We start from the raw sequence: 11206 nt of genomic DNA, 5'->3' as shown, positions 1-11206 counted from the left end.
ATATATATATATATATATATATATAGAGTAGAGCTACTGTGCTATTAGGAGCACAGCACCCCTTGTGCTCCTAACTTTCTAACCACCCATCAAGTTTGATGGATGATTAGAATGAGATAGAGAGGAGATATTGAAGAGAAATTTAAGGAGATGAGAAATTGAAACACTCAATTTCTCCCCAATATCTCCTCCCTCTCTTATTCTAACCGCCCATCAAACTTGATGGGTGGTTAGAAAGTTAGGAGCACAAGGAGTACTGTGCTCCTAATAGCACAGTAGCTCTACTCTATATATATATATATATATATATATATTCCTATTTTTAACATTTTTAAGTTACTTGGGCTTGTGCTATGATCTTCTTGTTTTCAGTGTATTATACGGCGAAAAGTAAAATTGCATCATGGGAGAATGGCGGTTTGTTTATTTTTTAAAAAAAATAAATTTAGCTGAAAAATATGAAGTAATTAAATTTAAAATTTAAAATTTTGAGTGCCAATCATAATCTTTTATCATTTGCTTTAGGAAGTTAGAGTTGTTGCTCACATTATTTTGAGGAAGAGTTCAATTTTCCTAGGTTAATGCAACATGCATGCTATTTCATAAGATTAGGACTTATTTATGTTTATCTTTGGGTATAATACTGTTTGATAAAATATTATTTAAATAGTATTATTAGAATTTTATCTATTTGACAATATATAAGTATATTTCCAATATTTTGTAACAGTGGCAAAATTAAAAACACTGAATTTGAGTTTCTGCGTTTGCATTAATTCCAAGAAGTAAAAAAAAAGAAAATTTGAATCTCTACATCGTGGGGACCACATAATATATTGAAGAGAAAATTTAATTTTACGATAAACTTTAGATTATTCAACTTAGAAAAAAAATAATAGCTATTGATTATAGAAATAAATAAAATATAAAATCAATATTAATGATAATAATAAATAATTAAAAAATGCTTTGGATACTCTCTATTTTCACTGATGAGTTAATCATGTAATATCACCTAGTTAATTTGTGTGTTACATATCAATATGTCAGTACATATCTATAACTTATAATAATTTATTTTGATATGTAATAATAATTGAAACAACTTAAAGATTATATGTGGAACAACAAAATCTAAAAGGTTGATTGAAACAATAATAAAAATGTTATCTCAATTATATAATCCAATTTAACTATACAAGCCATTTTCAGGTTCTTTTACTTGCTCTTCTACTTAGACTAATCAAATAAGAGAAATAACTTGATTTATTCTTTTCTATAAAACCAACCACATTGTGCTATGCATGTTTGCAGGTACAAAAAGGATAAGTGGGATAAATTTTAACCCTATAAAAAAAAACAAAGGAGAGATGGATTTGATGCTTGAGAGAACGTGGCAGGTGATAGGGAGCAAGTTTTGCATGTGAAGCACCATAATGTACAAATTTTTAAATTGCTAAATTATATAAAACTTTTCTGTCAAAATCCAATTTTTCACGTTTTTCTCCTGTCATTTAAAAACCTACACTTTGTCCTCTTGTTAAACGAAAAATGTTCACTTCGTCCCCTACCGTTAGTAATCCGTTAGGATTCCGTTTATGAAATATTATTATATATTTTTTTATGTCAAAAATACCCTCAGCCTTCTCTTCTGTGAACATGATGAGGGGCAAAATGGTGAGAGGCAAAATAGTCATTTTATCATCACAGTTCACACCGTACCCCTGTGAATATTTTTCATTTTATAAGGGAGCAAAGTGTAGATTTTTAAATGACAATGGTGAAAGTGAAAAATCGAGTTTTAACAGAAAGATTTTCTGTAATTTAGTCTTTTTAAATATATTATATTTTGTTGCACAATTATTAAGTTTCACAAAAAAAAAAAAGGTTTACTATTATTGCTACAAGAGCCCATTTAGTTTGTTCTAACTTCTAATCATTTGGTAGTTTGAGCATAATTGACTTTAATATTTAATATGCTGTATAATTATTAAGATTTGGGAATCATTAGTATATCAACTTTTCATGTGTTTCCATTAAATCAATCATTTTAATTCGTACAGTACTTATCACAGGAACTGTAGTTGTTATGCTGTTTTTTATTTTTTTTAGGTATTATTAAAAAAATAATAAAAAACTTCTACATCAATCTTTTTTTCTTTTTTTTTTTAGGTATAATTATTATTATTTTTTAGCTTCAAGGAACACATTGTTTTCTCATGTACAATGATTCTTTTCCTCTTAAAATTTGTGTTAAAAAAGTTTTGCTAACAATTGGAAATATTTGAATGGTGAAGTTTTTGCATAGAAATTTTTTAGTTATGTTCGACTTGTTTCTTATATGGTTTTCAACTGCAGTTATTTGTAATATATTTGACAATTAATGAAACTTAGAACTTCTCATTTTGAGGCCCGAAATTAGTAGCTCCAATGTTAATTTTTTTAAAAAATTTATTACAGACAGAAAGTGTTAAAAGAATCTTAATTCTGTGCTTCTCGTAATAGTACTTCTGATCCAGTAGTATTTTATTGAACAATACTATAACTAATCTACAATAGAGCCAAATAATCTCTAATTATCTTTCCAAAATTTTGTGTTGAAATCGAAATACAAACATTTTACTTGAATGAAGTGAGTCAAATTAGTTTTTCTTTACTCTGGAAGGTTCATACAAAATATGCATAAAATCTTAGATCAGAGCTGCTTATTTAGACCTAATCACATGTTTCTCTGTTTAATTATTTTGTCCCCAAAAAAAACTTAAATTATACCTGTACTTTGGTCAGAGTCTGAATTAATGATCAGTGAGCTGCTACATTGTACTCTAAACACTTGGATTTTGACCTTTAATTTGACCAAATTCTATGTGCTATTAATCTTGTTATTTATAATAACTCCATCCTTTTTCATTATCTTTTCTTGGAAATTCCAAAAAAATTGTTACTAATTAAGGTAAATAAGTTGCTAATTAAGCATGAAAATGCCTTTTTATTATCTTTTATAACTCAAGGGTGTAACGTACTATCCATACGTACTATAAGCCAAAATCTAAATTCTCGAAGCTCCTGTAAAATAAACTCTAATAGATATATATGATATCATTGATTTATACAAGACTCTAATCATCTCTCCAACATTGTCTACATTAATCCTCTACGATAATGCTACGGCATTTTGTGTCACCTCCTCAATTTTTTTTCACACTTACTATCCAATTTAGGTATTGCATTAAAATATTACTCATCAGCAACAATCTCGCTACGATACTCATTTCTCTCAGTCTACTCTAGTGATAAAAGAAACAACTTACGGGGTACGAATCAACTCGAACGAGGCGAACGGTTTAAGTACCTAGCTATGGCCCTAAACTTAGGTCAAAACGCTAAATTTGTGGTGGTGCATCGTATAAGGTAACTTAGGGCTTAAAAAATAAGCTGCATATGGGATTAGCAATATAATTATCTCAACTTATCATTTTCTCATTACTTAACAATAAGAGCTTTTTATTTAAGCACTTCCTAAGTGGGACATGTTGTAAGGAAATTTTTGTTTAAGAGAACCCTAGTGGGAATTTCTGCTAAGTCATGTGATGTCCCTTGAACATTATCAGGCTCTAGTAGTGAGCTTATGATTGAGATTCTCTTCTATTATTTGTTTCTTTTTTTATTTTTTATTTGTTTATTTTTTTTTTAAGTAAGTTTATATTATTTGTTTGCCTCTAGGTACAAATGCAATCTTTGGGCATCAGGTGAAGCAGAAACACTCACCACCAAATTATTTTTTTTAGCAACTAACTTATGTACTCTTTGGTGGTGCTATAAATATAAAATTATCTTGTTCATGATAAAAGAATTATTAAAAAAAAAAGACCTATTGCATGTTAACAAGTTGTTAGTAGTTTTTGACTCGCACCATTCATTGATTGGACTGATCGAACTCGCTCTCCGAACTCAGATAAATAGATATAAAATTTTTCGAATTATAGGTTTTTGTAATATAAGTTGGTTTTATTATACCTTCTCGATTCAATATTAACCTGTCAAGTAAGAAAGATAAAATTAACGATCTTATCTGAATCTGATCCGCCAACGATTGACTTGTACTCAATTTGTATATACTCAGCATATCAATTTGAAGAAATTGTGTTCAATCGATCGAGTCGGGTTGAGCCAACTAGTTTGAATCAAACACCTTCATATGAACTCTAGTTTGAAAATACAAACTCCTTAATTGAAGGGTCATTGGCTGCTAATCTATATATAGCTTCTTCCACTTCCCTTTTTATAATAAAGGGTAACATAAATATATTCGCATTTTTAATACTTAGTGACTTAAATTTTTTTTTTTTTTTTTAACCTCTGCAACAATGTGATGTGAAAACTTTGGACAGTGGGCCATTGACAGTTATTTTAGTTAGTAACAGTTAGTCAAAGCCTAAGTTCCTCTTCTCATCTTTCAAAAATTCCTGTGATTTTTTATTTTTTTTATTTTTTTTTTTAGTGGGTAGTTTGGATCTAAAGGAATGCACATGCCCTTGGTTAGCTATTTGATATATTTTATGTGTTTTTTTTTTTAAAAAAAAATTGGGTGGTTCTCATGCTTCAGCTTGATTGCATGTGATTTTTAGAAGATGACCATTTTAGTCAAAGATGCAACCATCTTTCTCGAAGCACCTTAAATTGTGCTCAGTACTTAGCCTCGAAAATAGAATAAAAAATACATAAAATTAAATGACTTCTTTGTGTTTTAGTGTAAAAATAATAAGAAAAAAGGAATTCAAATGGCTTTCTTATCCTTTAAGGCGCATTTATATTTCGCTAGTCAATAATTTTGTTGACGCACTGTAGGAACATGTATTAATTCCAACTAATTGAAAGTACATATGAGTGTAAAAATAGAGTCGTAACCTTCACATATCATTCTTTTGAAAAATATTTAGAAAAACGGTACACTAAATCCGGCAATTTGAAAATTTGCGAGGGCCCGTACTAATTTTCTATTTCTACTAATCTTGCAATATATATGTATATAATTAGACTATTATACTATCAATAGTATCAGCACTTGGTGTTATTAAGTTTTCAACGCCTGAATGAAGAGATATGCGATTAGGATGATAGAAGTTCTCTAGGATTAACTAGATGGTCGGTTGAATAGTATGATCTAATGGTGAAAATGGTCAAAGTGATAGATCTAACAACGAAAAATTCGATAGTATCAAGCACTTCAATAGTACAGTAAGCGAACTATATATATATATATATATATATATATATATATATATATATATATTCTAATTGACTATTTAGAGGAGCTTCTAACCACATAGCAAATATAGTTACGACAGGATAATTAAGTACAATAATTAACTAAATAAGACTACAATAAATATGCGGTCATTGGATGGGCCATAATAGTTCGTTTAATTGGGATGGTATGAGCCCACGAAATTATAAGCCCAATCCATAGAACACATTTGGGCCCTTCACATTTACTTAGCCTATATGACACCTTTTCGTTTTTTTAAAAACAAGGCTCACGGGTTCTCTCAAACTTGATGGGTGGTTAGAAAATTAGTAGCACAAGAATTGTTGTGCTCCTAATAGCACAGTAGCACTGCTATATATATATATATAGGCTGGAATACTATCAATAGCACCAAACTATTGATGCTATTAGTTTTTTAGCCTTTCGATTGAGAAATGTGTGGTTAGGATAATGTAGGGGTGTAAACGAGCCGAACACAAACGAGCTGGGGCCGGCTCGTGTTCGGTAAACGAGCCNAGATTAGATTAAATATATATATAAAATAAATTTATAAAATCTTATCCACTAGATTTTGATCTAATAGTTGAAACTTTACATATAAATGAGTCTTTTTATAATTAAGCTCGCATTTATATTTTTAGTTTGCTAAAAATTAAATAATAAAAATATATATTATATATAATTATTTATTTACATATAAAAATATAAATTAAATAAATTATATAAATATAAAATATATGTATTCGAGCTATTATCGAGCCGAACACGAGCGAGCTGACCCCAGCTCGTGTTCGGCTCGTTTATTAAATAAGCCGAGAAATTCAGTTCGTGTTCAGCTTGTTTACTAAACGAGCGATTCGATCTCAAGCTGATTTCGAGCCAAGCACGAGCTCGCGAACAACGAGCTGGATTGCCACCCCTAGGATGATGTGGGCCCCCTAGGGTTGAGTGGGTGGTTGGTTGAATAGTATAATCTAACGAATAAAAATAATCAAACGATTAAATCTAACGTGGAAAACTCGATATCACCAAATTCTTGGTGCTATCGATAATATCCCAGCCGGACTATATATATATATATATATATATATATATATATATATAGAGTTGAGCTATGATATTTTTACAAGTATCACCATCATGGTGCTATTAGGTTTTAAGTCATTGGATCTACTTTTTNATATATATATATATATATATATATATATATATATATATATATATATATATATATATATAATTTCAATTTCCATCCCGGGCAGACCGGGCGGGCGAAGGGCCCGGATAAACCCTAAGGTGGCATCCGCCCGGCCCTGCACCGGGCGAGTGGGTCCGGCCAGGCAGCAGCGGGCCTGCAGGCCCCACCTGGCTGCAGCAGGAGCGCGGGCCAGCCCGGCCTGCCTGGGGCCCCACTTTCTTTTCTTTTCTTTTTTTTTTCTTTTTGGGTTTGATTATTTAATAAAAACAGAAAAATTATTTCTTCGTGGTAATTTTTTTTTGTAAGATACACAACAACACAAGAAAAAATATTTTTTTTATGTTTCTGTACCGCTGTACGCCTGTACGGTACATTTTTTATACTTGCGTAGCATACGTGTATTGTTTGTCTTTTATTGATTTACTAGAAAATTTGATGTGGACCCCTAATTAATTAATTTGCGCTTCTAGGGAGTACCTAATCCATGCACTCGTCCTATGCAAATTGTATAGAAAACATGAGAGGAAATTTCCAATTTAGCCTTCAATGAATTTAGGTATGGTCTATATCATAGGACCTTATTCAAATAACCTAAATCACGTTTAAAAACCAGCCTTTTCCAAAAACCAATAAGTTTTTTTTTTTTTTTTTTTTTTTTTTGAGAAATAGGTAGCTTGCTACCTGCTTCATTCATTAAGCAAAATGAACTAGGCTTACATATTGGAGGCAGCCAGGGCCTCCGAAGCGAATCCAACGATTACAAAAAAATGCAAAAGAAAATCTAGACTACCCTATAGCTACCATTACAAATAAGATACGAAAGGCAGAAACACCTCAGTCCGAAGAACTGGTTACCTGACCTCGATCCAATCTGTGATCAAAGAAGTGACTCGTTCAAGAGCCCGGATAGCATTAGGGTTCCCCTCACGGAAGATCCTGTTGTTTCGCTCTGTCCATACCACCCACCAGATTGCCGCCAATCGGGTTAGACTTTTTGCTCTCAACTCGGCATTGTGGATGTTACCTAATTCAGCCCATATCCTCCTGACACCCCCTACTTCCGATTCGCTTATGTCTACAACTCCCGTACAAAGTAGAAGGTATCTGACGAATACACATTCCCGAAAAAGGTGATCACAGGTTTCTGCTATTATAGCACAAAAATTGCAATACTGATCGACGTGACCCCCTCTTCGGATAATTCTGTCTACGGTAAGCAATCTCTTGCGGAGAAGGATCCAAATGAAAATTTTGATTTTTGCCGGAATTCTGAGCCTCCAGAGGTGAACGTACACGGAGTCTCTCTGCCCTGCATTAGTGATGAACTCGTAAAGCAATTTGACCGTAAAGATTTGATCCATAGTCCATCTCCACTTAATTGTATCTGGTGTATCCGATGGGCTATACTGAGCAATCAGATTTTTGAGCAAAGTCCTCTGCTGGCGGGCGTCGATGTCTGTATTCGCAATACGGGTTCTAGTTATAAGATGCCATCTCCACCCTTTATCATTCCAGCATTTTGAAATTGTGGCCTCCTTGTTGACAATACTGGAATGAATACCTGGAAATCTAGTGCTGAGAGCGGTTTCTTCAATCCAAATATCTGACCACAGCCTGATATTTTTCCCATTGCCGAGCACGTACGAAACACCACATTTGAACACTTCTCGACATCTCACCACACTTCTCCACCACTGGGAGTGGAGTCGGAAGGCTCTTCCCTCATATAACGGCCTTCTTCTGGTGTAATATAAAGATTTAATCAACCTCCCCCATAGCTGATTCGGCTCTTTGAAGAAGCGCCACGACCATTTGGTTAGTAGAGCTGTATTCATTGCTTCCATGTCTTTGACCCCTAGTCCCCATTCTTTTTTGCTTCTACAGATTAGTTTCCAACTCACCAGACATGAACCCCCAGTAATTTTCGAACTACCTTTCCAGAAAAACGATCTTCTCAAGCCTTCTATACGGTTCAGCACCGATTGCGGCGCTTTGAATATACTGAAGTAGAATAGCGGTAGGTTCGAAAGTACCGAGTTGACCAGGATCAGTCTACCCCCGTGAGAGAGGAGTTTTGCCTTCCAACCCTCTATGCGTGCCTCAATACGATTAATAATCGGGACCCAATCTTCCTTCCGAAGGGTTCTGGTGTGGAGAGTCAGTCCCAAGTACCGAAATTGTAGCTTGCCTACTCTACATCCCAAAATATCGGCGAGTCTACTAGCTCTACTAACATTGGGTCCCAAGTAGATTAGTTCCGTCTTATTCGTATTTATCTTGAGGCCTGAGGCCCATTCAAATATCTTCCAGAGGAACAGCAGATTCCGCATTGCACCCTTCTTTGGGTTCGAGAAAAATAAAGTATCGTCTGCATACTGAAGAAGTACTGTCTGACAATTTGCCGAAGGGCCGATTCCTTGAATCAGGTTATTCTTCCTAGCTGCTTCCGTGATCCTGGCCAGACAATCGGCCACCAGGATGAAAAGGTAGGGGGAAAGCGAGTCTCCCTGTCTCAGCCCTTTCCTAGTTTTGAACCACATTGTCGGCGTTCCGTTTACCAATATAGCAATTTTGGCATCGCAAATACATTGTTCAATCCATGACCACCATGTCTCATTGAACACAAGCCACCTCATTATGCCATGCAGGAAGTTCCATCTCACATTGTCGTAGGCTTTCTCGAAGTCAACTTTAATGCCGCCACACTTCTTACCGGATTTAGCAAACCAATTAAGGAGTTCACTTGCAGTAACGAAGGAGTCAGCTAGTAGACGACCTTTCAAAAAGGCCGACTGGGCCGGAGATATTATCGTCGGTAAAATGGCCGCAAGTCTGTTCGCCAGCACTTTCGATATGATCTTCTAAATTTCATTTATGAGGCTTATCGGTCGGAAGTGTTCGACTTTACTCGCTCCTTCCTTTTTCGGGATGAGGCAAACGTAAGCATAATCTGTCGAGGTCGTAAGCAAAGCGTTATTTTGCAGATCTAAGAAGATATTAAAAATGTTCTTCCAAAAACCAATAAGTTAAAGGCACCTTTAAACACAAGAGGAGAATCTTTGGCTACAAAAAAAAAAGAAAAGAAAAAATTTGGGGTAAATAATGAACATTATCACCCACCCACCGACTTGGGCTTTTGCTATTTTATATTGCTTCTTTTCCTTTATTATCTCTTCAATGTGGCTAACACAATTCATTCTCCATATAAGGTATATATACCCTTGATGAGGACTTAAGTATAGTTTGTTATGACACTTTGTGTAAGAACATAAATAATAATAATAATTATAATAATCATTAGGTTACTTGTGTAGAACGCAGCGGAAGTATTGGTTCGTACCTTTTGCGGAAGCGATTTGCGCAAGAACACGATGAGCCCGGATCGTTTAGATTGATTCACGTGTCCTCGGATCGTGCTTGAATGTCTTCTCACGCTCCACGAACTCGCGGTGGATCGAACTACAAACGAGCGCGATCGCAAATCCACCGTTCAAGTTCCTCTTAGAATAATAGGTCAATGGAGGATGTGGTTTCTCTCTATTATTTTCTTATTCTCTCTCTTTTTACGTTCTTTCCGTATATTACGTTATGTGGGATCGCCCGCATATTTATAAGGGATTCTAAAATCCTTATGGCGTTAGAGATAAGGCCAAATCGGTTATTAATTGTTATCCTAATATGACTAGGATTTATCTCTAACTAACTTTCCAATTTGAAAGCGAGATTAATTCCAATCCAATTAGATAACATAATATCCGTCGGATCGAACCCGCTTATGGGCGTACCCGATTCGATTTAACCGAATGCCAACAACTTGTGATCACATCATCAAGCATTTCTACTTGTTGCTACTTATTTATTATGTGGTCAATTAGTTTAGTACATTTGACATATTAGTGATGCATGATTACTTTGGTTAACTCTTTTTTGTTTTCTTTTTCCCTTTCAACAAGATAATATAATATATGCATTTGACCATCCACAAAGAATTATACTATTATTTTAACTATGCTTGTATTAAGATTGTTCTTCAATTATTTTCAGAGTTGATTTTGAGTCCAAGTTTTAATTTTCATATCCATCATAATTTACACCTATTATTTAATTTTTTTTTGGCTATGCATTTGACATGGCGGCTTTGTGACGCTTTCGTGACAAAGATAGAGTCAGTTTTATAATTATAAATTTTGTGAAATAATTTGTAAAAAAAAATTATAAGAGGGCCAAATGCAAAAAAACCCCCCACTAAGTATAAGTGCTTCTCCCACTTACATCAAGCGCTAAAGAGGGGAGAATTTGGAGGTTAAGTTGGCATGCATTTGGTGGCACATTATGAAAGCACCAAAAAAAAAAAAAAAAAAAAAAAGGTTCTTGTGGCCATAGTACCAGATACTTAAATAATGAGAAAAATCTTAGCCACTTGAACTAGAGTTTCTGGTAATTAAATATGAGATTAAGTGTTCTAATTAGTGAGGCCCTTGATCCAACGGTTCTCAAAATTCGAAACATCTATTTGGGTACCACGAATTCGAAGGATCTGTACTTAATCTTCTGAAATTTTTTCATAAAATAACTTTTATTGTAGACTTTTCCTTGCATTTTAATAAAGTGTTTCAGTAGGCAAATAACATATCTGTTTGTTTTTCCGAGAACCGCTTTAGAAAAGTTGATGCTTAATATTATATTTTTTTTTCCTATTAAATAGGTTAGTTAGTCATTTTCAGAGAAAATAAAGAGAA

This window comes from Ananas comosus, linkage group 19, assembly GCF_001540865.1.
Source record: "Ananas comosus cultivar F153 linkage group 19, ASM154086v1, whole genome shotgun sequence".
Taxonomy (NCBI): Eukaryota; Viridiplantae; Streptophyta; class Magnoliopsida; order Poales; family Bromeliaceae; genus Ananas; species Ananas comosus.
Note: the sequence above shows the minus strand (reverse complement) of the source record.